Genomic DNA, 26,558 nt, shown 5'->3' on the forward strand with positions numbered 1-26,558 from the left:
TTTAGACTACTGCAACGCTCTCTACGTGGGGTTGCCTTTGAAGACTGCTCGGAAACTTCAATTGGTCCAATGCTCGGCAGCCATGATACTAACAAGAGCAGTATTCAGGGAGCATAAAACCCCTCTGTTGCGCCAGCTCCATTGGCTACCAATTTGCTACCGGTCATAATTCAAAGTGCTGCCGTTGGCCTATAAAGTAGGGCTGGGTAACCAAGGAAAAATTTGCTTCTAAACTCGATTCGTTTTTAGGGGGTTTTTGCGTTTCGTTTTTTAAAAGAATTCCGAATTTTTTCTTTTAAAAAGTTCGAAATATACAAAATTTCGTAAATTACGAAACAATTACGAAACAATTACGAATTGATTCGTTAATGGCAGACGCGATTGCGCAATATAAAAAAAACCCTCCAAATGGGACAGGGGAAACTTCTGAAGCTTCCCTCTCCCTCTGTTGTTGACTGTTGGTGTGATAATTTATTTTTTTATCACTGATAAAACAAACAACAACCCTAAAACTTGCACCAGACATACGGAAACAATTACGAAATAAATTGAAAAATGTGTTTCGATTTTTAATTGCTCCTGCATGGCTCAATATCGGATCGTAAGCTAATTTAAATACGAATTAATAACGAATTACGAAATTAACGAATGAAACCGCCCAGCCCTACTATAAAGCCCTAAACGGTTCTGACCCAAGTTACCTATTTGATCGCATCTCCACCTACGAACCCACTAGGACTTTGAGATCTTCTGGGGAGGCCCTGCTCTCGATCCCGCCTGCAACACAGGCACGGTTGGCGGGGACGAGAGACAGAGCCTTCTTGGTGGTGGCCCCTCCACTGTGGAACGCCCTTCCCACAGACATTAGATCGGCTCCCTCACTAATGGTATTTCAGAGAAAAGTGAAAACCTGGTTATTCGAACAGGCGTTTGAATAGGCAGTGCAATGAATTATAGGAAACGGAACAACGGATGATGAGTTTGGATCATGATTCTTGTTACGGGACACCAATGAGAGTTTATTGATGTTACTTGCTTAGTCTGCTATTGTGTTAATTGTTTTTAAATACCTTGTTTGATGTTAGCTTTGAATTGTTGCTACTACTGTTGTTAACCGCTGTGAGTCGCCTAAGGGCTGAGAATAGCGGTATACAAGTGAAGTGAAGTAAATAAATAAATAAATACTGTGCATCATTGGGCGAGCAAGTTTAAAGATGTTGAAGAGGGATGGAAATAAATGGGTAGAGAAAGAAGGAAGGAGAGAAGGAAAGAAAAGAAAGAAAAGGAAGGAAAGAGGGAGTGAAGGATGAAGAGAAAGAAAAAGAGGGAGGGAAGGAAGGAATGACAAAAGGAAGGATGGAAGCAAAAAGCAAAGGAAGGAAGGAAAGAGGCAGAGAAGGAAGAAAGAGAAAGGGAAGGAAAAGAAAAGGGGAGGAAGGAAAGAGGTAGAGAAGGAAAGAAGAAAAGGGAAGGGGGAAGAAGGAGAGAAAGAGGAAGGGAAGGTTGGCCACAGCAACGCGTGGCGGGTACAGCTAGTACATTATAAATGTGTATCCTCAATTTGCTTCTGACACAATAAATAAATAAATAGTAGGTTCTGCACCTTGGGTGGAAAACGGAAGAAAGATGTGCATTTTGTTTTTATTTTTTGCCAAATATACACAATAATACAGAGGCGAGGAGACACAAAGAGCCTGGACATATCACTCTCTTTCATACTTATTGGACTCCAAAATGTGACTGGCTGCTCATTTTCAATTTTTTCAAAACAACTAGTGTTGGAACAGCAACTTTGAGGATATCCTTTGTTTAAGGTCAAAACCTTTAACTTTTAAGAGTGATAATTCTCCAGTTTGGGGCTTGGGGAATTTAAATGGTCCCACAAACCCCAAAGACCACAATAGATGCATGCCTTCACTGTCCAACATATTCTAATACATGTCAGTTTGCACATGCACACAGTGTTAAACTGCACATTTTTCAAATCTGCACAGCAGGGGAACACCTTTTTTTCTTTCATATATTCAATGCATTTGAGAAGTGAAAATGCATAGATTTGTGATCAGAAAATGATCCTAGTTCTTTGTTCAACCCAGGTTGTTGTTCATTCGTTCAGTCGTCTCCGACTCTTCGTGACCTCATGGACCAGCCCACGCCAGAGCTCCCTGTCGGCCGTCACCACCCCCAGCTCCTTCAAGGTCAGTCCAGTCACTTCAAGGATGCCATCCATCCATCTTGCCCTTGGTCGGCCCCTCTTCCTCTTGCCTTCCACTTTCCCCAGCATAAAAGGACTTCAACTTTGTCTCTAGTATCCTTCCCTCCAGTGAGCAGCCGGGCTTTCTTTCCTGGAGGATGGACTGGTTGGATCTTCTCGCAGTCCAAGGCACTCTCAGAACTTTCCTCCAACACCACAGTTCAAAAGCATCTCTCTTCCTTTGCTCAGCCTTCCCTAGGGTCCAGCTCTCACATCCGTAGGTTACCACAGGGAATACCATGGCTTTGACTAGGCAATGGATCTTTGTTGCCAGTCTGATGTCTCTGCTCTTTACTATTTTATCGAGACTGGACATTGCTCTCCTCCCTAGAAGGAAGCATCTTCTGATTTCCTGGCCACAGTCTGCATCTGCAGTAATCTTTGCACCTAGAAATACAAACCCTGTCACGGCCTCCACATTTTCTCCCTCTATTTTCCAGTTGTCAATCATTCTTGTTGCCATAATCTTGGTTTTTTTGATGTTTAGCTGCAACCCGGCTTTTGCGCTTTCTTCTTTCACCTTGATGAGAAGGCTCCTCAGCTCCTCCTTGCTTTCGGCCATCAGAGTGGTGTCATCTGCATTTCACCCCAGCCTTGCATTCCTCAAGCCCCGCACATCCTCGCATGATGTGTTCTGCATACAAGTTAAAAAGGTTGGGTGAGAGGATGCAGCCTTGCCGGACGCTTTTCCCAATCTTGAACCCGTCTCCTGTTCCGTGGTCAGTTCTGACTGTTGCTACTTGGTCCTTGTACAGATTCCTCAGGAGAGAGACAAGGTGGCTTGGGATGCCCATCCCACCAAGAACTTGCCACCATTTATTATGATCCACACAGTCAAAGGCTTTAGAATAGTCAATGAAGCAGAAATAGACGTTTTTCTGAAACAACCCAGGAGGAATGAGATAAATCATGCTTTTGAAAGCTTGATGGTGAAGTTTCAAAAAATCATAATGTTGACAGAAAACAGGAGGCCATTTAGTCTAACTTTCCCATGCATGCACACCATGAAGTAATAGATAAGCAAAGCACACACAAATAGCTCTTACAGGAAATAATTCCTTCCTAATGTTTACATGAAATCTTGTAATTCGAATCCATTGCTTCACCTTCTACTCTCTGGGGCAGCAGAAAAGAAGCTCACTTCATCCTCCAAATGACATGTCTTTGGATATTTAAACTTTGGATATCATATTGCTAGAGAAACCTAAATACCATGAAGGCACCCATATGATCTTTGAAACTAATCAGGGTCAAGCTGTGATTTTTATTTGGATGGGAGACCGCCAATGAAGGGGGACCTGGGACACATCCCTCCAATAATGGGCCAATAGAAAATTGATCTTTTGGCACCCCAGAGCGAAAACAGATATCTGTCGTCCCAGTTTTGAGAGGCCCCCAAAAAACTGATCAGGGCCCACACTGAAAGCTGGGACATGAAATGGGTCAAGGTTTACCCTGAATGAATGCATGCATGCTGGAAAAAGCAAAGACTACCAGTACTGAAGCAATGCTTCTCTGCCATCAACTCCACTGGACCGGCCACATTGTCCGAATGCCGGATCACCATCTCCCAATACAGTTACTGTACTCCGGACTCAAGAATGGTAAATGGTGGACAGGAAAAGGGATTTAAAGATAGGCTTAAAGCCAACCTCAAAAACTGTGGCATTGACACCGAAAACTGGGAAGCCCTGGCCCTTGAGCGCTCTAACTGGAGGTCAGCTGTGACCAGCAGTGCTGCAGAATTTGAAGATGCATGAATGGAGGGTGAAAGAGAGAAATGTGCCAAGATGAAGGTGCGTCAAGCCAACCCCGACCAGGACTGCCTTCCATATGGAAAATGATGTCCTCACTGGAGGAGAACATGCAGAACAAGAATAGGGCTCCACAGCCACCTATGGATCCACCACCAAGACACCATATTTGGAAGACAATCATCCTCAAGCTACAAGGGATCACCTAAGTAAGAGAAGGGGGGGGGGGTTACTCTTTAAAAATGTACCAGTTCAGACTTACATCCAAATTCAACTTAAGAACAAACCTATAGATCCTATCTTGTTCATAACTTGGGGACTGCCTGTCCTGCCCAAAAATGGATAAAGAACACTCCCAAAAGTGTATGCAGGGAAAAAACCTTGATGTCTCATGGCAAAGGGAAAGATTTTTATTTTATGTTATGTTATTTTATGTTATTTTATTACTTCATGTATTTTGTTGTGATGTAATTTTTCTGTTGTTTTGTGTCTAACTTTGCTGTATTATTTTCGGGCTTGGCCTCATGTTAGCCGCACCGAGTCCCCTTTGGGGAGATGGTGGCGGAGTAAATAAAGATGATGATGATGATGATGATGATTATTATTATTATTATTAAAGATCAGCTGTTCATGGCATGAAGACCTAACAAGTAGCCATCTGTATTCCTACTAATTATGTTGTGTTATTTTGGGCTTGGCCTCATGTTAGCCGTCCCGAGTCCTTTTTGGGGGGATGGTGGCAGGGTTTAAATAAAGATGATGATGATGACGATGATGATGATGATGATTATTATTATTATTGTGATTAAAGATCAGCTGTTCATGGCATGAAGGCATAACAAGTAGCCATCTGTATTCCCACTAATTATGTTGTATTATTTTGGGTTTGGCCTCATGTTAGCCTCTCTGAGTCCCTTTTGGGGAGATGGTGGCAGGGTATAAATAAAGATTATTATTATTATTATTATTATTATTATTATTGTTATTATTATTATTATTATTACTGTTGTTATTATTATTATTATTATTATTATTATTATTATTATTGATCAGCTGTTCAAGCCATGAAGTCATAACAAGTAGCCAACTGTATTCCTACTAATTATGTTGTATTATTTTGTGCTTGGCCTCATGTTAGCCACCCCGGGTCCCTTATGGGGAGATGGAGGTGGGTTATCAATAAAGTTTATTATTATATATTATTATTACTTGAGTCTCATATCATATGAGAAACTGATTTTGGTTAATTGTGTATTGGATTACACCAGAACAAGTCAACATGAGGACAAAAGGAATTGCAAGTTGTTCAGTCCAACTGCCTTGGATGGACTACAAATTCACTATCCTTGATCTCTGATACACCAGATCGTTTGTGAACTACTTTTGATGCTTTGCAGATCAAGGTCTTCAATTACTGTTACACATAGGTTACTTCAAAGCTAGATATAGGAAGCAGTTTAGTTTGCTCTTTTTCAAAGCCTGTGCTCACTCTCTCTTTCTCTCTTCTCCTCCCCAGTTTCAGATCAGAAACACTTTGAATGACTCTAGGACCAGGCAAAGAAATTAGATCTTTTTCCCAACATCAGGATAATTTCGCATTGGCACAAGTTTAGATGTCATCCAATACCTTTTGCATTTCAGATATCTGTCTATCTATCACTTCGACAGACAGATGTGTAAAATAAAGATGTTTTTATCTCTTCTTTATGAAGGCCCTATTAATGTTGCTTTGTGCCCCACAAAACAGAGACATTCCAAGCAGTCAACACCTAATCAAATCCCCAGATGTTTTGATATTTGTAATTGCAATAAAGCACATCGCACCATGTGCACATGCGATGGAAGATAAAGCATCACGTATCCCTCGCTGCCGAATTAGGAAAATTCCTCGCACTTTAGAAAAGAAACGGCGGCACTTCAAATGATAAACGGCAGTATAAAGTGCGTAAGAATATAAAGTAAGTTTCCTGTGGTTTGGAAAGCAGAAAAGAGGACACATTTACCAACTGACTAGTTCAAGCCACTGACCGCTATGACAACTCTCACGTTAAATAACCCTAGTATATACTCTCTTATAATTGCTACTATAAATACTGCGATACAATGAAGGTCAGGAGTATTTTACCTTCTCTTTCCTCCTTCCCTGCCTCTTCTGACAACTGCCTTACCTGCCCTACAAAGCTGCCACGCGGCCGGAGGCTCTCTTAACCACCTTCCTTGGCTAACTTGCAATCTCCGAAAAAGAGATGAAGACTGAAAATAAAACAATTACAAAATTATTTTAAAATTATTAGAATGGGCTACAGAAACAGAAAAGATTCAATGATCAAATGGGCACAAAATAAAGGACATCAAATTCAACTAAATCAATGGGAGAAAAATTGGAACAAAAAAAAATTCAAATATACCTACTAGGGCTGGGCGGTTTCGTTCGTTAATTTCATAATTCGTTATTAATTCATATTTAAATAAGCTTACGATCCGATATTGAGCCATGCAGGAATAGTGTGAGGAGTAAATTAGATTCGAAACAATTTTGTAAATTTATTTCGTTATTGTTTCGTTATTATTTCGAAATTGTTTCGTAATTATTTCGTAATTATTTTCGCATGTCTGGTGCAAGTTTTATAGTTGTTGTTTGTTTTATCACACCAACAGTCAACAACAGAGGGCGAGGGAAGCTTCAGAAGTTCCCCCTGTCCCATTTGGAGGTTTTTGTAGCATATTGCGCAATCGCGTCCGCCATTAACGAATCGATTCGAAATTAACGAAATTTCGTAAATAACGAAATTTTGAAATCTCAAAATTTCGGAAGTATTTAGAATTTGGAAACGCTAGCGCCCCCTGGAAACGAATCGAGTTTAGAAACAAATTTTTCCGTGGTTACCCAGCCCTAATACCTACTCCTATGATCTTAAGGAATACCTACTGAAAATGGTAGATAGATGGTATATAACCCTCCAAAAAAAAAAAATCTCAAAATGTTATAAAAATGGGCGCAGTGGGTTAAAGCACTGAGCTGCTGAGCTTGTCGACCAAAAAGGTCACAGGTTCGATTCCAGGGAGCGGCATGAGCTTCCACTGTCAGCCCTAACTTCTGCCAACCTAGCAGTTCGAAAACATGCAAATGTGAGTAAATCAATAGGTACCGCTCCGGCGGGAAGGTAATGGCGCTCCACGCGGTCATGCTGGCCACATGACCTTGGAGGTGTCTATGGACAATGCTGGCTCTTCGGCTTAGAAATGGAGATCAGCACCACACCCCAGAGTCAGACATGACTGGACTTAATGTCAGGGGACAACCTTAACCTTATGATCTTAAGGAAAACCTACTGAAAATGGTAGATAGTTGGTATATAACCCTCCAAAAAAAATATCTCAAAATGTTATAAAAATGCGTTAAATAAATGTTGGAAGTGCGACCAGCAAGTAGGTACCTTCTTCCATACTTGGTGGACTCGCCCAAAAGCCAAAGTCTTCCAGAACATTATTCAAAAAGATATTTAAAAAATCCTAAAAAACACAAATAAAAAAAGAGCCAAAATACTTTCGGTTAGGAATGCTTTACTTTGAAGGAGAGAGAAACAAGGAAATATTATTTACTTGTCTTACTACAGCAGCTAGAATTTTATTCACAAAAATACAAGGGAAGGAGACTAGAGACAAAAAAGTGGTGAACGAAAGAAATATCCCAAAGCGAAGAATGGCACAACAAGATACTGTAGATAATGAGCATGGATGAACTTACATATTGGCTAGCTTCAAACCAAGGCACACCAAAAAAAAACGTACAAATTGGGACCCAGTAAAAGACTACTTTGTTGTTGTTCATTCGTTCAGTCGTCTCCGACTCTTCGTGACCTCATGGACCAGCCCACGCCAGAGCTCCCTGTCGGCCGTCACCACCCCCAGCTCCTTCAAGGTCCGTCCAGTCACTTCAAGGATGCCATCCATCCATCTTGCCCTAGGTCGGCCCCTCTTCCTTTTGCCTTCCACTTTCCCCAGCATCATTCCCTTCTCTAGGCTTTGCTGTCTCCTCATGATGTGGCCAAAGTACTTCAACTTTGTCTCTAGTCTCCTTCCCTCCAATGAGCTTTAGTTGGGCTTTATTTCCTGGAGGATGGACTGGTTGGATCTTTCCGCAGTCCAAGGCACTCTCAGCACTTTCCTCCAACACCACAGCTCAAAAGCATCTCTCTTCCTTCGCTCAACCTTCCCGAAGGTCCAGCTCTCACGTCCGTAGATGACTACAGGGGAAGATCATGGCTTTGACTAGGTGGATCTCTCACTACTTTAGACAATGGAAAATAGAGATTGTTTGTTTGTTTGTTTGTTTGTTTACTATACTTGTATACCGCCCCTCTCAGCCCAGAGGCGACTCGAGGAGGTTTGCTTTGGCAATCAATGCCCCACAAGTTAAAATACAGTCAAAGCAATTACATATAGTATAAACCATTTAAAAACAATAACAATAAACAATTAAAATCATAAAATACAGTTCTCAGCATCTCATCATTAAAATCATTATTACATAATAAGAGTAAATCATAACTGAAGAAGAAATGCCGGGGAGGTAAAAAAAACCCTTTATAAATATAGAAAAGGTCTTTAAAGTCCAACAAAGACTAGATGGAAGTCAACAACATTTTTTTTTCTCTTTTTTCATCATTCTCTTATCTTTCCTACTTTTCTCTCATCTATATTCAAAATTTTCTCCTACTTTCGATGTAAGTACTCTATTTTTTTAAATGTTGAAAACTCTACCATATATATATATATATATATATATATATATATATATATATATTAAAAAGGCGGGGGGATTCAGCCTATGGCCTATGGGAAGAATGATTTGTGACAACCCTGATACAAAGTGAATCCACTCCACTCACAAACACACACACAAGCAATATGGAACCATAATTGCTGGCAAGATGTCTGGGCGAGGGCATATCTTTCAAGACCTATGCAATTAGGAACTCTGAAAAATCTTCATCATTCTCATCTCTCTAATAGCCAAATCAATACCACTTTGTATGTGATGTCAACCATTGCAGATGAATTCAGTGCACAGGCAAACTGCCTGCTGCCTTCCAAAATCTAGATGGTTTGGAACACAGCTTCTACATTTATATGTGAGTATGATGGGAACTCATCAAAATGTTTAAAGTCTTGAAAGAGGATGCTGTCAAGTGATGCATGCCATATGCCAGCAAATATGGAAAACACAAGAATGGCCATCGTATTGGAAAAAATCCACTTATATTCCCATACCAAAAAGGGAAATGCTAAAGACTGCTCAAACTTCCGTGCAGTGGCCCTTGTTTCTCGTGCCAGTAAGGTAATACACAAGATCCTGCAAGGAAGACTTCAGCAAGACATGGAGCGAGAGTTGCCAGATGCACAAGCTGGGTTTTAAAAAGGCAGAGGAACAAGAGACCAAATTGCCAATATCCAGATGCTGGATAATGGAGAAAGACAGGGAGTTTCAGAAAAAAAAACACATCTATTTCTGTCTTATTGAGTATTCTAAAGCCTTTGATTGTGTGGATCATAATAAATTGTGGCAAGTTCTTGGTGGTATCAGGAGACCAATTCACCTCGTCTCTCTCCTGAGGAATCTGTATAAGGACCAAGTAACAACAGTAAGAACTGACCACGGAACAACAGACTGGTTCAAGATTGGGAAAGGCATACGGCAGGGTTGTCTACTCTCACCCAATCTATTCAACTGGTATGCAGAACACATAATGCAATGTGCGAGGCTTGATGAATCCAAGGCTGGGATAAAAATTGCTGGAAGAAGCATTAACAACCTTAGATATGCAGATGATAGCCGAAAGCGAGGAGGAGCTGAGGAACCTTGTAACCAAAGAGAAAGAAGAAAGGACAAAAGCTGGGTTGCAGTTAAACATCAAAAAACCAAGATTATGGCAACAAGACTGATTGATAACTGGCAAATAGAGGGAGAAAACATGGAGGCAAGGACAGACTTTGTATTTCTAGGTGCAAAGATGACTGCAAGATGATCCAACCAGTCCATACTTTAGGAAATAAAGTCCAGCTGCTCACTGGAGGAAAGGATATTAGAGACAAAGTTGAAGTATTTTGGCCACATCATGAGAAGAGAGGAAAGCTTAGAGAAGACAATGATGCTGGGGAAAATGGAAGGAAAAAGGAAGAGGGGCTGACCAAGGTCAAGGTGGATGGATGACATCCTTGAAGTGACTGGTTTGACTCTGAAGGAGCTGGGGGTGGTAATGGCCAACAGGGAGCTCTGGCGTGGGATGGTCCAGGAAGTCACGAAGAGTCAAAAGCTATTGAATGAATAAAAAACAACAAGAATGATGGGAACACAAACAAGCAACTTTCCTGGATTCCATAAGAAGGCTGGAATAACTCCCATCTTGAAAATATATTACTTTCCAGCTAGCAAGTAATATATTTTCTTGCAAAGGCCTTAAATAATCCACCTGGACTGTTCACCTTTGAATGGATTTGCTTTTATGGTTTTAATTCTGTGGTGAGTAGTGCCATAGAATAATAACCTACTATATATTTTTACTGTTGGCCAGAGTCGAACATTATACAACTTTGCATTCTTGGCTACATAACAAAGGCACTAAAAACCCTCTTACCAACCAACTTGGACGTAGCATATTATTTGAGAGCACAGAAATGCTGGACCACTCTAACAACTACCATGTCAGGCTACACAAAGAATGATGGGAACATTGACAAGTGACTTTCTAGGATTCCGTAATAGTCATTGCTAATAGTCAACACGGATTTCTTTCCATATCTGCTGTTATAACTTTTGACTAAGCACCCCTTTTTGTAAGCCAGTGTTTCTTAACCTGGGGGTCAGGACCCCTGAGAGGATCGTGAGGGGGTGTCAGAGGGGTCGCCAAAGACCATGAGAAAATACAATATTTTCTGTTGGGCATCGGGGTTCTGTGTGGGAAGTTTGGCCCAATTCTATTGTTTGTGGGGTTCAGAATGCTCTTTGATTGTAAGTGAACTATAAATCCCAGCAACTACAACTCCCAAATGCCAAGGTGTGTTTTTCCCAAACTCCACTAGTGTTCACATTTGGGCATATTGAGTATTCATGCCAAGTTTGGTTCAGATCCATCATTGTTTGAGTCCATAGTCCTCTCTGGATGTAAGTGAACTACAACTCCAAAACTCAAGGTCTCTGTGCTCACCAAACCCTTCCAGTATTTTCTATTGGTCATGGGAGTTCTGGGTGCCAAATTTGGTTCACTTCCGTCATTGGTGGAGTTCGGAATGCTCTTTGATTGTAGGTGAACTATAAATCCAAGCAATTACAATTCCCAAATGTCAAGGTCTATTTTCCCCAAGCTCAACCAGTGCTCAAATTTGGACACATTGAGTATCCATGTCAAGTTTGGCCCAGATCCATGATTGTTTGAGTCCACAGTGCTGTCTGGATGTAGGTGAACTACAACTCCCAAACTCAAGGTCAATGCCCACCAAACCCTTCCAGTATTTTCTGCTGGTTGTGGGAGTTCTGGGTGCCAAGTTTGGTTCAATTCCATCATTGGTGGAGTTCAGAATGCTCTTTGATTGCAGGTTAACTATAAATCCCAGCAACTATACCTCCCAAATGATAAAATCAATCCAACCCCCAACCCCACCAGCATTCAGATTTGGACGTAATGGGTATTTGTGCCAAATTTGGTCCAGTGAATGAAAATACATTCTGAATATCAGATATTTACATTACATTTTAAACAGAGGCTGGATGGCCATCTGTCAGGGGTGCTTTGAATGCAAATTTCCTGCTTCTTGGCAGGGGGTTGGACTGGATGGCCCATGAGGTCTCTATGATTCTATGATTCAAAACAGTAGCCAAAATTACAGTTATGAAGTAGCAATGAAAATAATTTTATGGTTGGGGGTCACCACAAAATGGGGGACTGTATTAAGGGGTCACAGCATTAAGAAGGTTGAAAACCACTGTTGTAAGCCTTCAAGGAAACCAGGTTCCATCTCCAAATTCCGTCATTTGTCCTTTAGACATCATAATAACGCTATCTCTTGTAACAGATCTGCTTGAATGCAACTGAACTTTATTTCCAAAATGTGTTCATCAATAATGAAGCTTAATTAAAATAGCCATTAAAGCCTAGAATGTTAACAAGGGGAAAAAATCTAACATTCTATTTCATCCCTTCCCGCCATTAAAATGAATGTTGGTTTTTAATACAAAATCTAATTAGGTGTCATTATTAACTGCTTTGTTCTCAATAAGTCTTTATCCTGTTTATTATTACCGTGTAGGTAGAGAAGAAATGGGTTGAAATATTTCATTAAATAACATGTTACTCTGTTGAAACAAGGAAACGGGTTTAATCCTTTTTCTAAAGTACTGATCATGCCACAAATGTGAAAAAAAAATGGAAACATGGAGAGAGAAAGGCAGTTGGTGTTCTGGGGTTGAGACATGGCATTTGTGATTCTGGAACTCACCTTTCCCACTGAACTATTACTTATTTATTTATTTATTATTTACTTCGCTTATATACCGCAATTCTCAGCCTAATGGCAACTCATTGTGGTCTACAACATAGAAAAACAGGCGCAGAATACAACATAAAATAAAATAATCATCATTATCAAAACATCTCATCAAAAACATCAACATTACTACAAGCCATTCCGAGTCATCTCATCGTCAAGTTCACAATCCGATACCATTTCCGTTGTTCCATTCCTATGGTTGAGTTACCAGTCATTGCACTTCTATTCAAATGCCTTCTTAAACAACCAGGTCTTTAGCTTCCTGCGGAATATCAACAGGGAGGGGGCTAGCCTGATGTCTACGGGAAGGGTGTTCCACAGCCGAGGAGCCACCACCGAGAAGGCCCTATCTCTCCTCCCCGCCAGCCGTGCCTGTGACGCAGGCGGGATCGAGAGCAGGGCCTCCCTGGAAGATCTCAAAGTCCTCGTGGGCTCATAGGCCGAGAGGCGGTCAGTTAGGTATCTTGGGCCAGAACCGTTTAGGGCTTTATAGGCCAACGCCAGCACCTTGAATTGAGCCCGGTAGCAGATTGGCAGCCAGTGGAGCTGGTACAGCAGGGGGGTTGTATGCTCCCTGTGCCCCGCTCCTGTTAGTATCATGGCTGCCGCACGTTGGACCAATTGGAGCTTCCGAGCCGTCTTCAAGGGCAACCCCACATAGAGAGCATTGCAGTAGTCTAAACGGGATGTAACCAGAGCGTGGACTACTGTGGCCAAGTCAGACTTCCCAAATATGACACAAATATATGAAATCTTGTGGAACACAATAGGACAACACACAGCAGTATGATAAGAGTCTACTGAATTCCCCAAATAATAGATGCAGCTCCAGCTGGGTCAGAAAATTTCTTAGTAGCTCCCAAGTATAGCAAATAAATGTGAGAAGCATAACTCTCTGAAGGTCTCTAGCCCTGAAGGAGAAAACATCAGCAGATATGCTACATAGTAGGCTCAAGAGAAGAGAGACCAATTTCCCTTGGTAAGCCCTGATAAATTCCTTTGAGGAGAAATAAAGCAGCCTGGAAGAACCGTTGATGGGTTTTGTGGTGTTTAAAAGAGTAGAGGAGGAGGAAGAGGGTGGTTGGAAGAGATGATTCTACATCAGGGGTTCTCAAACTATGCTCCATTTATCATTATTTATTTATTAACATTATTTGTACCCCACATTATTTGTATCCCTCCCCAAGGGACTCAGTGTGGCTTACATGAGGCCGAGCCCAAACACAACAACAAAAGCAATAAACATCAATACAAGCAATTAAAAAGCAATTTAAAAACATTGACAATAAAATACACAACATTATCAAAAAAGCAACACATAATTAAAACAGTGGGGAGGCCAAATGTAAAGTTAAAATTGAAAATAATGCTGGGCCATGAACGAAAGGTGATACTAGTGTTAGTGGAGGGCATACAAGCAGACTCAGGGAAATGTAAAGTGCTTTGGAGGACAAAGTGCTATGGGATTCATTATTCTGGGAAGGCAAACTGGAACAGCCATGTCTTCAAGCTCCTCCTGAAGACTGCCAGAGTTGGAGCCTGTCTGATGTCTTCAGAGAGCGAGTTCCAGAGTCGAGGGGCCACCACTGAAAAGGCCCTCTCCCTCGTCCCCACCTCTCCCTCGTCCCCACCAAACTCGCCTGCGATGCTGGTGGGATCGAGAGCAGGGCCTCTCCGGAAGATCTAAGGGATCATGTGGGTTCGTATACAGAGATGCGATCATGTAGATAGGCGGGTCCCAAACCGTTCAGGGCTTTAGAGGTAAGAACCTGAACCTTGAGTTGGGTCCATGGAGCCCTTGGGACACCGCAAATGATAGTGAGGGGCTACGTGGCATCATGCTTCTTCTGGCCTTCTCTTCTTTCATCCACCCCATCCACTGTGGCCACTGTGTCCAAAAGATTGTCCATGTCATACACAAACACACACACATATGTAATGTCTTTATGCTTGTGGGTAAATAGTACTTCTTGTTGTTCCTTCGTCAGTGTTGATGTAGAGGTTGTCTGGTTTGCCCACTCTGGAACATGCAACATATAATTGTCCTTCTTTAGGGGTCCCTTTCAAATCTATGATATTATATCTGTCATATACATAAATGTGTGTGTGTGTGTGAATCATATATATCTATATCTATGGCTGGATGGCTTTTGTCAGGAGGGCTTTGATTATGTTTTCTTGCCCTGGTGAAGGGTGTTGGACTGGATGGCCTTAAGACAGCATTTCTCAAGCTGGGGGTCAACGACATGACAGAAGACTCGCCAAAGACCACCAGAAAAAAGACCACAGTATTTTCTGTTGATCAAGGGGGTTCTGTGTCGGAAGTTTGGCCCAAATCTATCGTTGGTGGGGTTCAGAATGCTCTTTGATTGTAGGTGAACTATAAATCCCAGTAGCTACAACTCCCAAATGTTAAGGTCTATTTTCCCCAAACTCCATCTGTGTTTACATTTGGGCTTATGGAGTATTTCTAAATTGTGTTGTTTCACTTTCCTAGAGTTACTATTTCATTTATTTAACATAGCGGATAATATGCATTAAGAAATCAATGAAAGCAGAAGTAATAAAAGTCAATGTATCAGTTTGCATTCATGGCTAGAATATTATAGGACTACTATGATATAACAGGTTAAGTATCGTACTAGAACTCCAGATAGGAATCCCCACGTGGTCATGGAAATCTACTCTGTTGCCTCGTTGCATCTCACATTCTCGGCACCAGAAAATCCATGCTAGGTTTGCCTTAGAGTTGCAATAAGTTGGAAATGACTTCAAGGCACACAGAAATAACAACAGTCAAGATAACTTGAATTATAGTCAGTACCTGGCAGTTGAGAGACTGAGGCAACTTCCTTCCCAATTGTTATCAAATGGAAAAAGTGTTATATGATTAGGCTCTTACAATACAAATGGGTTTGTCCCTTTACTGTAAATTAGCTATAAATGTGCAGAGAGAGGAAAGAGAAGTTAGGGAAGCATCTTTTATTCTTTTCTTTCCCATCCCTTTGAAATAGTTCCTGATATCAGCTTACGGAGATGTGTTCACTATTCAGTAAAGTACTAAACTTATTTCTAACTCGGTAATAAATGACTCTAATCTAAAGAACTTTGTCATAGAGGTCAGGCCCATGCATTGGGCTCCAACAGCTCCGGCGTTATTGATTCCCTAATGCATATCCCTTGTTAAATGAATACACTCAATACTTTTGGAGTCCCAGCAAAATAGAGATGGGAGAGATGGAAAAGAGTGGCAATGGGTGCTTCACTATCCAACTTTCCTAATCTCACTACCGTAAATGGGAAACACAGGGTCTTCTAAACAAAGCATTTTACCATTCATTTATTATTTCCTAGCTGTCCCCTGCCACTCGTTGCTGTGGCCCAGTCTGTGTGTATGTGTTTTGTGTGTGTATGTTTTGTTCATTCGTTCAGCCGTCTCTGACTCTTCGTGACCTCATGGACCAGCCCACACCAGAGCTCCCTGTCGGCCGTCACCACCCCCAGCTCCTTCAAGGTCAGTCCAGTCACTTCAAGGATGCCATCCATCCATCTTGCCCTTGGTCGGCCCCTCTTCCTTTTGCCTTCCACTTTCCCCAGCATAATTGTCTTCTCTAGGCTTTCCTGTCTCCTCATGATGTGGCCAAAGTACTTCAACTTTGTCTCTAGTCTCCTTCCCTCCAGTGAGCAGTCGGGATTTACTTCCTGGAGGATGGACTGGTTGGATCTTCTCGCAGTCCAAGGCACTCTCAGAACTTTCCTCCAACGCCACAGTTCAAAAGCATCTCTCTTCCTTCGCTCCCGAAGGTCCAGCTCTCACATCCGTAGGTGACTACAGGGAATACCATGGCTTTGACTAGGCAATGGATCTTTGTTGCCAGTGTGATGTCTCTACTCTTTACTATTTTATTGAGACTGGACCTTGCTCTCCTCCCAAGAAGGAAGCGTCTTCTGATTTCCTGGCCACAGTCTGCATCTGCAGTCCTATTTGCACCTAGAAATACAAAGTCTGTCATGGCCTCCAGAATTTCTCCCTCTATTTTCCAGTGTGTGTGTGTGTGTATTTGTGTATATATGTGGTTTTGCGCATGTGTTGCAATGTATTCTTTTGTTTTTTGGCTTTTAAAGTCTTGTCTGCTGTGTTTTTCAGTGTGTTTATGAGTATTTATTTATTTATCGTGTCAGTATCAACCAGACAATTGTATTACATTTTAAACAATTTTTTAACAAACAGACAAAACAGAGTTTGCAAGCTTGGTAGTTGATTAAATGTCCTTTGACCAGTATCTGGCCACTTGGAGCGCCTCTGGTGTTGCCGCAAGAAGGTCCTCCCTTGTGCATGTGGCAGGGCTCAGGCCGCATTGCAGCAGGTGGTCAGTGGTTTGCTCTTCTCCACACTCGCATGTCGTGGATTCCATTTTGTAGCCCCATTTCTGAAGGTTGGCTCTGCATCTCGTGGTGCTAGAGCGCAGTCTGTTCAGTGCCTTCCAAGTCGCCCAGTCCTCTGTGTGCCCAGGGGGGAGTCTCTCATTTGGTATCAGCCATTGATTGAGGTTCTGGGTTTGAGCCTGCCACTTTTGGACTCTTGCTTGCTGTGGTGTTTCAGTGAGTGTCTCTGTAGATCTTAGAAAACTATTTCTTGATTTAAGTCGTTGACGTGCTGGCTGATACCCAAACAGGGGATGAGCTGGAGATGTCTCTGCCTTGGTCCTTTCACTGTTTATGAGTGATGGTCACTCATTGGCCTGATAGGTGTCTTGTGTCCAAATTTGGTGTCAATTTGTCCGGTGGTTTTTGAGTTATGTTAATCCCACAAACGAACATTGCATTTTTATTTATATACATTTACTATATTTATATACAGCCCTTCTCAGCCCAGAGGCAACTCAGAGTGGTTCACAAATTGGCAACAATTCAATGCCTCAACAATTATAACAAGTAAAAAAAATCCAGAAATTCTGTTAAAAACAATAGCATATGATATAGAAATATAAAAACTGTACAAAGCCTTAAAAAATGTTTATAATCCTGTACTCCCCCCCCCCCCGCCCCCCGGGATGTACAGATAAATTACATACAAGCAGTATAAATGTACAAGAATGTGGAAATTTCTCTGTCTTAATTCTGTTGTGTTTCTCTTCTCATCCTTGTTTGTTTCTGTTCAGGTTGAAAGACTTGGTGGTTGGGATGTTGCAGAGATATGTGTGCATACATTTTATGTATCCTCTTGTTGTATGCATGTATTTTGTCCAGTTTTATGCCAGAAACAGCCTTAGACACAAGTGAAAGTATATAAAGAGGATCTATTTCAGCCAAAATAAAGATAATGCACTAAGTGAAACAGAAAATACAATCCCGATGATACTGCACAGTCTTCACATCAGACAGAAATTAAAGTTTTTGATAAACAGGCTTACAAGCTGGAAAAACAAATGTCCATAGCCAAGAGTCTTGAGCAAGATCTGATGCTGGAAAGGAGACAAGGGACAGATCTAGACAGACCCTTTATTGTGGAAACTTCTGCAATAAAAAGGTGGCTGTCCAGATAATGTTTTGGACAATCCCAAATTAATTCACCAGGGAAAACCCTGGTTTGTGGCAAATTAATTAGATAGTGGGTTTATTCCACGCCTTCCTGGAAGGCACAGGATAAACCCACTACTGCCAGAGTCTGGACTGCAGTCCAGACACCATTCCCACAGTTTTCCGGACTAAATTAGTCTGGAAAACTGTGGGAATCCCAATGTCCTCCCCCAAAGCCCCCAAACCCTTTTAAAAAGTAAAATAAACTTACCCAGTCTCCCCACCACCACACCAGGAGAGCTCTGGCAACACTGTAATGGAGACCGGGTAAGATTATTTTACTTTTAAAAGAGGGTTAGGGGCTTTTAGGGAGGGTGGTAGGATCTCCAGATGTTCTGCCAGGCCAGTCCCGGAAGAACATCTAGACACCCACCCCAGAAAGTGCATACTTTCTGGGGTGAGTGTGGACACTGTAATGGAGACCGGGTAAGTTTATTTTACTTTTCAAAGGGTGTTAGGGGCTTTGAGGGAGGGTGGAAGGGTCTCCAGATGTTCTGCCGGGCCAATCCCGGAAGAACATCTGGACATGCACCCCAGAAAGTGCATACTTTCTGTCTTGAGTGTGGACACTGCAATGGGGACTGGGTAAGTTTATTTTACTTTTAAAAGGGGGTTAGGGGCTTTCAGGGAGGGTGGTAGGGTCTCCAGATGTTCTGCCGGGCAGTCCCAGAAGAACATCTGGACACCCACCCCAGAAAGTGCATACTTTCTGGGGTGAGTGTGGTCACTGTAATGGAGATTGGGTAAGTTATTTTACTTTTAAAAGGGGGTTAGGGGCTTTGAGGGAAGGTGGTAGGGTCTCCAGATGTTCTGCTGGGCCAGTCCCACAAGAACATCTGGACACCCACCCCAGAAAGCACATACTTTCTGGGATGAGTGTGGACACTGTAATGGAGACAGGGTAAGTTTATTTTACTTTTAAAAGGGGGTTATGGGCTTTGAGAGAGGGTGGTAGGGTCTCCAGATGTTCTGCCAGGCCAGTCCCGGAAGAACATCTGGACACCCACCCCAGAAAGCGCATACTTTCTGGGGTGAGCGTGGACAGTTCCCCAGGAACATCTGTGTTTTTAAAATGTGGATGCTCCTGGAATAAAGGCCCAAGGTGCTTGGAACAGGAACTCCCTCGAAGTAGGTCAGTTGCGGCCAGCACTGGGCCCCTGACTTTGTTGTTAATTTATAGCCCTGAACTGTGCAGCACAGCTATCTCTAAGGCACTGTCTGATTGTTCAACATTTTCTCTGCTAGCCTAGCTGATCTCCTTCTGACTTCTTTCTCCCTTCGATGTTCCTGAAACGTAGGGATTTCTGATATGTCTGCCACCTCTTCTCCTTTACCACTTTGTCCCAAATCCCCAAGTGCTGCTTCTTCATCCATCTGTCCTCTTTCTCTCTCAGAATGAGAAGAGTGGTCCACAACATTTTTACATATTACACCCATGACCTTGCATTGGTCCACATGAAGACTTACAACATGCTGGGGTTGTTGTCAGGACACACCATTGATACTGAAAACTGCGGATGATAAAGGCCCATTATGCATAATCATAAAATGGCATTTTTTTATATAACAATGCAAAATCAATGTTTGATTTTTGGTATTTCTTTTTTTTTCAATATTTTAAAGGTGTGGATAACTGAATCCATGGCTACAGAATTGGCAGATATTGCGGGCCAACTGTACTATGTTACATGTCTCCCAATTGACATTCACAATTTAATATATGAGCATTGTTTGGTTCACATTTCACTGAAAGTTCCTGAAAACCTCACAGCTGCAGAGAAGTAGTGATGTAAGATATGGTGTGTTCCTTGCCATGAGCCTTGGGAAATGTGAAAGTGCTTTGAAGACTGTCAAATCTAACAGAATACATTTTCATACTTGAATGGAAAGGATTGCAACCTTTGTCACTTACAGGGACACGAGTCTTATTTAATACAGTGTAACTTGTGACAGAAACATATATAGGATTGCACCCTTTTATTGCCTTGACATTTGATAATCTTATACATGTGTCTGTTCATTGAATATTCGCTGTAGAAACAGAGGTGGGCATGTGATGCAAGCAGAATGCCAAAGAAGTCCCCGAGTCTTATCATATTTAGAGCTATGTTGGCTTGCCATAAATCGTTCTATATTACTTCTACTTTTAACACATTAGGAAGTAAGTCTTGGTTTATTCCTCTCCTTTGCACCGGGATTGTGGCGCAGCTGGCTGAGTGTCAGCTGCATTAAGATCACTCTGACCAAAAGGTCATGAGTTTGAAGCCAGCCCGGCCTGGAGTGGGTGTCCAGCCATTGTGTAGCCCGTTGTCGACCTTTGCAACCCGAAAGACAGTTGCATCTGTCAAGTAGGAAAATAAGGGACCACCTTGTGTGGGAGGCTAAATTTAACTAATTTATGAGGCCATAAAGAAAAAAGACTCCGGGGAATGTGGAATGCGGAAGAACTTCATCGGTGTCGTTGATGGACGATGAAAAGCAGCAGCTCCCCTGGCGGCCAGAAAAAAAAAGTTGTTGTTGTTGTTCATTCGTTCAGTCGTCTCCGACTCTTCGTGACCTCATGGACCAGCCCACGCCAGAGCTCCCTGTCGGCCGTCACCACCCCCAGCTCCCTCAAGGTCAGTCCAGTCACTTCAAGGATGCCATCCATCCATCTTGCCCTTGGTCAGCCCCTCCTCCTTTTGCCCTCCACCTTCCCCAGCATAATTGTCCTCTCTAGGCTTTCCTGTCTCCTCATGATGTGGCCAAAGTACTTCAACTTTGTCTCTAGTATCTTTCCCTCCAGTGAGCAGTCGGGCTTTATTTCCTGGAGGATGGACTGGTTGGATCTTCTCGCAGTCCAAGGCACTCTCAGCACTTTCCTCCAACACCACAGCTCAAAAGCATCGATCTTCCTTCGCTCAGCCTTCCCTAAGGTCCAGCTCTCACATCCGTAGGTGACTACAGGGAATACCATGGCTTTGACTAGGCAATGGATCTTTGTTGCCAGTCTGATGTCTCTACTCTTTACTATTTTATCGAGACTGGACATTGCTCTCCTCCCAAGAAGTAAGCGTCTTCTGATTTCCTGGCTACAGTCTGCATCTGCAGTAATCTTTGCACCTAGAAATACAAAGTCTGTCACGGCCTCCACGTTTTTTTTAAAAAAGTTAAATAGCCTGTATTTGTCTGTTAAACGTTGTTTGTCAAACTGGCATTGAATGTTTGCCATATATGTGTTTACTGTAATCCGCCCTGAGTCCCCTGCGGGGTGAGAAGGGCGGAATATAAGAACTGTAAATAAATAAATAAATTTGCTTCCCTTCGTCCATCTCCTAAAATTCATGTGCATATTGGAATCGAAAATATTTATATGTTGATCATGAATGGATGCACAGATTAATTGTTGTTCAATAATCAGAGCTATCTCCCTCTACGTCCCACCCCGGAATTTGAGATCATCTGGGGAGACCCTGCTCTCGACCCCACTGCTATCACAAGTGAGGTTGGTGGGGACGAGGAGCAGGGCCTTCTCAGTGGTGGCCCCTCACCTGTGGAACTCACTCCCGGGGGAAATTAGGGCATCAACATCCCTCCTATCCTTCAGGAGGAAAATAAAGACGTGGTTGTGGGACCAGGCCTTTGGGCAATCTGACAACTAGATATGGACAACCAGATGGATAGGACTGAAAGGACTGACAATTGTGGAATTGGAATTTGAACTATGAGTTTTGAAACGCTGACCGTCAATGAGGAGAAATGGCTTGTATTGGATTTATTGCTTTTATTGGTTTTATGGTTGTTTTTGCCTTACAATAATTATTGTTTTCTGTTAATTGATGTTATTGCTAGAATTGCTGTTTTCTGTTAACTGATGTTATTTGTCTTATTGCTGTTATGTGATGCGGGCATCGAATTGTGCCTTGCTTTTGTAAGCCGCCCTGAGTCCCCTCCAGGGTGAGAAGGGCGGGGTAGAAGCAACCGAAATAAATAAATAAAATAAATATGAGCAAATCGCCATAGTAAAGCATGCAGAGTAAGGTTGTGCTTTTGGGGTAAACCTTGACCCATTTCATTTCCTAGCCTTTGGTGCCCCCCTCCCAATTTTGGGAGGCCCCCCAAAATTGGGAGTGCAGATACCTGTTTTCGCTCTGGGGTTCTGAAAGATCCGTTTTCTATCAACCCATTATGGGCAGGAGGAGGGGGGTTCTTCCCAGGCATTTTAGACATTGAATCTGTTTTACTCTAGAGGACGGGCGCTCAGCTGCAGGCAGACACACACTTTAAAGAGGCTTCTTATCTGTTTCTACTCCAGAACAGGAATAACCCTCTGACTTTAAACACCACAAGTTGAATAGGAAAAAAACAATCCTTTTATTGAAGATAAGTAAAAAGCAGCAAAGTAAAAAGCACTTTAAAGAAATAGGTAAATCCAATTAGGTAAGAAGATAAGCAGGCACAAATTAGTCCAAGGTAGAGTTCAGCAACGCCAATAAAAGCAAAGTCCACACATCTCCAATACAATCCAAAAAACCAGGAATACATTGATCCAAGGCTTGGGTAAGCAATCATGAAATATAGGAATCTGAAACCATGAACGAGAAATATCTTAGCATAAAACTTCAAAACAAGGTTTCCATAAAACTTGGCATGATTCTAAACGATGCTTCATCTGACTACACATCCAATACTTCAGACTTTTATCCCCTCGTTAGCTAGGTCACTAGCAGTCAGAAATTGGTTTCTCTTTAGTTGAGGTTTTGTTACTGTTTTCTACCAAAGCCTGGCAGAGCGCCTAAGCCTTTTCACAGCCCTCCTGCTTTGACTGAACTCTTCTCGTCTATCTCTTGGCTTGTTATCTATTTGCTCTCTTGTCTTGTCATCTATTTGCTCATTAATTTGTGCAGGTGCATCCCCACACCCCTCAGGGACATTCTCATGGGAAACTACAGGGATCTCCTGGTCATTCTCTGCATCAATATCCCAGACCAAACCATTGCCATCTTGAAACTCATCTTGAACCTCATTAACATCATTCCCCACATGCAAAGCGCCTTGATCCTGAAACACAATCACAGGCTGAACTCCAATACACACACTCTCTCTTTCCAAGGCAAGGAGACAAGTTCTCATTCTTACTCTAGAGGAGGCTTTTGGCTGCAGGCAGGTGCACGTGCTTTCTGAGCCTGCATGCCACATATGTACACATGCAACAGGCAAATTCTTATTCTTACTCTAGAGGAGGTGTTTGGCTGCAAGTAGGTGCATATGTTTTCTGGGCCTTCATGCCACACACACAGAGTCTTTCCAAGGCAAGGAGGCATGGAGCACCACAAGCTCATGAAAAGCAGGCAAGGAGCCAGGATCAGCTCCCACTTGCTTTCGTGTCGAGCTGATTTTCGAACTGGGTGGGGGCTTCCCATTACGTGCTCCCAAAGGTAACGAAAGTAATGAAAGAATGGATGAAATGAAGGAAAACGGTTCCATGCACAACTCTAATGCAGAGCAAGGAATCATTAACACATTTCAGTATATTTGTAACAACAACAACAACCAAAACTCTTTGATTCAGCTGTGTACTAGTTTGAGATTTGAAGTAGGACATTATCAGAATTTGAGTCCCTGTCCAGCCATGGAAACCACTGGGTTGCCTTGGGTAAGTTACACTTTCTTAGTTGGAAGAGCAAATCCTCTCTGAACATATTCTGCAATAAAACCCTGTATTGCCATATGTAAAAAAACCAATGACTTTAAGGCACAAGACAACAAACTACTGCTCCATGATGTCTTATTCTAACTTTATAGTTTCACTTTTTCCTTATAAGCAAGCGGGGTGGTTTATTTCACTAATAAATATGAGGGAATTGCCTTGACACTTGGGTTGGCATTGCTAATGCTTTGTATTGTCAAAGGCTTTCATGGCCGGAATCACTGGGTTGTTGTAGTTTTTTGGGGGCTATATGGCCATGTTCTAGAAGCATTCTCTCCTGATGTTTCATCCACATCTATGGCAGGCATCCTCAGAGGTTGTGAGGTCTGTTGGAAACTGGGCAAGTAGGGTTTATGTATCTGTGGAAAATCCCAGGTGGGAGAAAGAACTTTTGTCGGTTGGAGCTAGGTGTGGATATTTCAATTGGACACCTTGATTAGCATTTGATGGCCTAACAATTTTAGGGGTGGCTTGTTACTGCCTGGGGGAATCCTTTGTTGAGATGTGATTAGCTGTCCCTGATTGTTTCTTGTCTGGAGTTCCCCTGTGTTTGAGTCTTGTTCTTTATTTACAGTTACAGTTTTAGAGTTTTAACTGTCATGGACAGCTAATCACCTAGCTCCAACAGACAAGAGTTCTTTCTCCCACTTGGGACTTTCCACAGATATATAAATCCAATTTTCCTAGATTCCAACAGACCTCACAACCTTTGAGGATGCCTGCCAGAGATGCAGGTGAAACATCAGGAGAAAATGTATTGTCGAAGGCTTTCATGACCAGAATCACTGGGTTGTTGTAGGTTTTTTAGGCTGTAAGGCCATATTCTAGAAGCAACCTCACCACCTCTGAGGATGCTTGCCATAGATGCAGGCAAAACATCAGGAGAGAATGCTTCTAGAACATGGCAATAGGGCTGAAAAACCTACAACAACCCAGTGACCAGCTTTCCTTAACTGACAGAAAGTCCATCATAGTTCTGTATCCTTGAAAAATATGAGGGAATTGCCTTCACTGTCCCTGAATACAGAGCTTTGTATTGGAGTCTTTAATCTTTCTGATCCCACTCATAATTGATTATAATAGTGCCTGGTGGGATTCCCTCTACCTCTTGTGTATTAAATGGTAATGAGGTGAGCTTGAAAATTATCACTTGTAAATTTAAGTCTCCATTAAGGTCATTGGAGGCCAAGACATTAAGCATCCAGCCGCATTGTTCTCTGGAGAAAAATAATAGTAGGAACAAGACATAAATACTAACACAGACTTTTGCTTCTTATTTCTTTAAATCTCATTAAGATACTGCACTAACATCATCAATCAGCATTATGTTTGAGATTAAGCTTAATCCAGATATTAGGAGAATTTCAGCATTAATGTTTGCCATGCACTAAATATGAAAATATTCAACACGTTATGTTCCTGTTGTCTTTTTAGGTTGGAGATGCTTTCATTATCATTCATTGCAGCATCCTAGAAAAGAAACTAATAGGTACATATAGTATGACCCAAAACTATACTGATGTTTTCCTTTGTCTTCCTGAAATACAGCTTAACGCCAGAAATATAACTTAATGGTATAACATTAGAAAATGTTGACTATTTCTGCTATCTTGGCAGCCACCTCTCCACAAAAGTCAACATTGACACTGAAATACAACACCGTCTGAGCTCTGTGAGTGCAGCTTTTTTCCGAATGAAGCAGAGTGTTTGAGGACCGGGACATCCGTGGGGATACCAAGGTGCTTGTTTATAAAGCTATTGTCCTTCCAACCCTGCTATACGCCTGCGAGACGTGGACTGTCTACAGACGTCACATGCAACTCCTGGAATGATTCCATCAGCACTGCCTCTGGAAAATCCTGCAAATCTCTTGGGAAGACAAGCGGACAAATATCAGCATGCTAGAAGAAGCAAAGACCACCAGCATTGAAGCGATGGTCCTCTGCCATCAACTCCGCTGGACCAGCCACATTGTCCGGATGCCCAACCACGGTCTCCCAAAGCAGTTGCCTTACTCCGAACTCAATAATGGAAAACAGAATGTTGGTGGGCAGTAAAAGAGATTTAAAGATGGGATCAAAGTTAACCTTTAAAACTCTGGCATAGACACTGAGAACTTGGAAGCCCTGGCCCTTGAGTGTTCCAGCTGGAGGTCAGCTGTGACCAGCATTGCTGCAGAATTTGAAGAGGCATGAATGAAGGGCGAAAGAGAGAAACGTGCCAAGAGGAAGCCAAACCCAATCGAGAGCGCCTTCCACCTGGAAACCAATGCCATCACTGCGGGAGAACATGCAGGTCAAGAATAGGACTCCACAGTCACCTACGGACCCACCAGTACACTGATCTTGGAAGACTATCGTACTTGGACAATGAGAGATCACCTAAGTAAGTACTGATTTTGCATCGAAAAATCTAATAGAGTCCACTGATGTAAAGAAACGTGGCAATTTTTCCTTATTAGGCACAATTAGTTAATTATTCTACTTATCAAGATGTGCAGCACTGAAGTGGTGTTCTGATCAGTTGGCTGTCTTTTTTCATCCTCTACAATGAGAGCCATGCAACATCTCCTCTCAAGCAGTTACCAAAATGAAGATTTCCATAATTAATCAAACTGACACATTAAAAAATGGATCCAGGTATAGCATATCATCTGTCAGATGGAAAGGTTAATTATGGCTGGTCAGAGGCACGGGTGGAACTGCCAAAGCCATCTGTTAGATCATATTTAGCA

Source organism: Anolis sagrei, chromosome 10, assembly GCF_037176765.1.
Source record: "Anolis sagrei isolate rAnoSag1 chromosome 10, rAnoSag1.mat, whole genome shotgun sequence".
NCBI lineage: Eukaryota > Metazoa > Chordata > Lepidosauria > Squamata > Dactyloidae > Anolis > Anolis sagrei.